This window comes from Cryptomeria japonica, chromosome 5 (genome assembly GCF_030272615.1).
Source record: "Cryptomeria japonica chromosome 5, Sugi_1.0, whole genome shotgun sequence".
Classification (NCBI taxonomy): domain Eukaryota; kingdom Viridiplantae; phylum Streptophyta; class Pinopsida; order Cupressales; family Cupressaceae; genus Cryptomeria; species Cryptomeria japonica.
The window spans coordinates 358,986,946-358,991,566 of NC_081409.1; positions in this window are offsets into that span (position 1 = coordinate 358,986,946).

Here is a 4,621-nt window from a genome sequence, read left to right on the forward strand (position 1 = left end):
AAAAGGAATACCTTCTTAATGGCTCTTGTTATAAATGCAATAAAAGAGGTCATTAGCAGAATGTAAGAATATTATGGATCAAAATTCTAACTTCTTCTTTGGTAGATGTTATGTGTGTAATAAATACGATCATAAAGCTAATCAATGTAGGAATTTTGTTATAGATCAAAATAAACATAATCACTTTGAGGGTAGATGTTATACATGCAAGATTTTTAGACGTAAAGCTAACCAGTGTAGGTCAAGGCAAGCTTCAATAAACATTAGATGCTACAACTACAACAAATCTAGACACATGGCAAGGCAATGCAAAAGGAGTTAGGTCAAGGCTCCAAATAAACCGACAAAAAAGATGAATATAGAAGATGTGAAGGCTAAGATGAAAAATATCTGGAAGAAAAAAGAAACTATGGATGCACCTAGCTCCCGTGTAGGTACTTTATCCAGGAATTGAAGAACATGTAGCTTTGGCTCGGGGGAGTAATCAAAGAAATATCATCTCTCCCTTGTCAAAGAAAGTAGGGTTGCAGTGACAACCTAGCAAAGAGTGTGTGAATTTGGTAATGTGCAATGAGTTATAACTCATCACGGAAATCCGTCGAATCATTGCGTAAATCGAGGTAGTGGATGATAGCGCATAAGCATTTAATGCAAGCTAGTGGATGAAAGGTTAAAACAAATTTTTTTGACTAATCTTATCTCACCATAAATCAAAGAGGCATTGTAATTTTTGAAGGTGATCAAGGCAATTAGGGTTTCCTGGAAAATTGATCTGAGTTGAAATCTGTTGAATTTGCGACCATGGTCATTTTTGTTGTTGATATTGAAACTGAGCTTCACCCAGTATTTGAGAAAACTTCATATAAGGCAATGGAGGTCAATTCGGCTTGTGCATTTTTTAGTATACCCATTAGAGATGTGTTGGTTGATGATATCTGGTCATACATCATGTGAAGCTTGATGAATTCAGTCACCATGGGAAATTGTTGGATCTGTGGATAGACAAGATGGTTGGAAAGAATGGTCAAGTAAAACTTGAATTCAGAACCCTAGTTTGAAAGAAATTGAATACCGAGCACATGATTTTCCCAATTTTTACTATGAAGAAAAATGGGTTAGATTGGCAATGAGTAGATTCCACGATGAGTTCTTGTGGTTAGATCAAACCCATCTTGTCACTAAGGAAATAATGAGGGCTACTACTGGTTTGAGCGATTTTGAGGACATTCCTGCTCTAAAATTGACAAGGAACAAGGATGTTATGGACCTGACAGGAACAACCCATTATGGGTGTTCTCTATCTATCTCTTCTGTTAAGACAACAGTAAAGTATCTATCAATGATGATAAGAAATAAACTCTACTTCACCAACCAGGACAATTCCATTTCTACCACGATCGTGAACATGGATTATGAGATAGTTGAGTTTAACAAGGATTTTGATCTCTGCAAAATCCTAAGGCATCAATTATTGGAAAACCTTGCACAGTGAAGAGTGAAGAAACACCCTTTCGGGTATGGAACCTTAGAAATGTGTATCTTGTTCTATTTTCTGCAAGAGGTTTATGGTCAAGGAAAAGTTCTTTGGTCATTGGCCAAACCGGTAGGTCACTGGATTGCATATAGGTTGAGGGGATTTCCTAACGATACAACAAGGGAAGACGCATTCACTACCTATTTCTCCCTTATCCAACTCAATATGCAGAGGAGACAAAGGATTCCCAAGGAAATGGTTGAGAAATACAAAGATGATATCACTTTTGTGTTCACAACCAACAAATGTTTCATGGAAGTCGTTGTACCAAGGAAAATCTGGATTCCACCATTCAACTATGAGGTTACTAAGGAAATGATAGAGGGTACAACTCAAGTATTGTTGAAGAGCCCTATTGATGAAACACAAGAACGGTTTAGAATAGCAACCTAAAAGTCTTTGAAGATGCACATGAAACATTCAAAGAAGACCTGAGAAAAGAATGTAAGGAAAGTCATTTAGGAGTCAATGGAAAAGGTAAACATAACTAAAGAGGAGATTACCAAGTATGGGTGTTCCAGAAGACTTGTTGGCTCATCTGAAACCTCTAGAAAAGAAAAGAATGTGAAGGTACTTCCTTCATCCGATTCCCCAAAAGGGAAGAAGAAAAAAAAAAAAAAATAGAAACTAAGTCCAAGGAAGAAGAAGAACCGGAGAAATGTCGTATACACGTCTGAAAGCCAAAAGTTAGGAAATTCAAAAGACCCCTTGATGTGGATAGCTTGTTTGAATCAATTACAAAAGGAGAAATCCTAAAAGAGGTAGGCAATCTCTATAATGAGGCTAGTAATGAAGATAAAAATAGTATAGTAAAAGCCTTTTTATTGTATTGTGTTAAGTTAGATGCAGTTGTAGAACAATTTAGAAAGGACATACCAATTGAATTGTGGGAAGAATTAATTAGAACTAGACAAAGTGCAAGAGAAGAAGAACAAGTCATTAAGGATCATGTTTTTGATTTTGTTGGTTCCGCTCTTTTGGAAGAAAATAAAGCCACTCTTATAGAAGCCTATAAGACAGAGTTAAGGACAAAGAAAGGTCTAGGTAATCTTATGTTAGGAGAACCCGATGCTAAGGAAAAACTTGAGGAGGAAATTACCAAAAAGGTAATGACTATAGCTAAGAACCATGGTATGTTACCCACTGCTGATTCTAGTACCCTTAGTAGTGAATCTGAGGATGTGAATTCTAATCCTATAAATAATGTACTTATTATGAATGATGAAATAGGTACACCTAGAACTTATGTTGATCCTCTGGTCAAAATTGATTCTGAAAAGGATAAAGAAATTGAAAGCTCAAGTGACAAATGTCAAGAAGGACAAGTGACAATAGAATAAGAGAGTCGTGAATTTGAGCCCAAGGCTACATTAGAGGAAAAGACGGAGAATCCGGACATTAAATCAAATGAAAAAGTGACTGAGATTGTGATTGAGGTTGCTACCAGTTTTGGTACAGCTAATGACTCCTAGAAGAGTCTGTTAAGTTCACCTTTGAACATCCAACCCATAACTTCTTCCAAGTTGATAGTTGACTTTACTAAAGTTGATCCGGTATAGAAATTTCAGATTAGAGAAGCTTTTCTATCCTCTACCAGACAAGACTTTAGAGGCGAGTCTCAAAAGAAAGACAAGCTTGTCAAAGAATTGCTTACTGCACTTCATGCTGCTATGCTTGGATGTGAATTAGATCCGGCTGCTCCTAGTGCTGATAAATGTAAAATGTTGATAAGTTCTCTGAAAAAACATTCAAAAAAATATGAGAAAGACAGAGAAGAAGAAAAAGAGAAACTTTTAAAATAACTTAAAAGTAAATGTGAGGTTGCACATCAACAACTCACCCAACTTATCTCTCAAGGTCAATCATATTTGTCAAATAGGGATGTACTTTTCTCATACAGTCTTCCATGGCCAAATGCCACAAAAGTATTAAAGATGAAATGAACATTATTGAAGACAAAATTTGGCAAGCCTATGCCAACTACTAGTTATCTTAGGATCTATTCGGTTCCAATAGATTGGTTATTGAAGAGCTGCATTAGAAATATTATGAGTTGCAACAACAAAGAGATGATATTAAATCTTCCTTTAGGTCAATTGTGGGACATGAGAAGTGAAAGCATATTGATTATGAACTATTCTCTTTCTAAAGCTTTACAGTTTAAGTTTTCCAACCCCATTTTAATACAAGATGTAGAACAGATGCATGCATCCTTGCAGGTGCAAATTGAGTTCCTGACGGAAGCTATCTCACATTGGGACAAGCATAAAGACTCTTGGACCACACATGTTCAAAAGATTAAGCAGTTCTCCGACTAACTTTGGTTGTCTCCCTTAGGGGGAGCTAAGTTTATGAACATTTCTTTTCTTGGTTTTTGCACTCATCATTAAGGCATTAGACAATACTTTTATGACAATCATAGAGTTGTATTCAAAGGAGTGAAACAAATGTATAAGATTTTTATTCCTTCATTGTTTAATAGTCACAATCAGTACTATCAAGACACATGACAATGAAGCTCTTGAATAAGTTGTCACCCCATTGTTGAATATTGAAAGTTGACAGTGTCCTTTACAATATAAATACAAGTGGTTCGAGCAAAGACCATTCTCAAAGACTTGGAAAAGAAAAGTTATAAATGATTGTAGGTCATTATGTAGTCATAAAGATAATGGATACACAATAAACCCTTGTCAAGGTTATAGGACTGCCAAAACAATGGTATTAAAGATAAAAATAGTTATTTTAGAAAGAATAGAAGTGTATTCATATAGGGAGTTCAATATGAGACAAACATATCAGAGAGTAGTAATAGTGATTTCATACAATGAAAAGACAATGATTCTTCAGTCTTCAAGAACATCAATAATGCATGAGAGTGGTGAATTAAAAGAGTGAAGGTAATGGTCTCATGAGAAGGAAACAATGATATCTATCACTGTCAAAACATTCACAATCAAGACAACAATATTTCAAGAGATGAAAGTGGTTGTAAAGATGAAAGACATTTTTTTCAAAGAAAGTCCCATGATAGTATTTTTGAAGTGAAAATAGTGACATTTATGAAGTCAAAAGTAGTCATTTCTA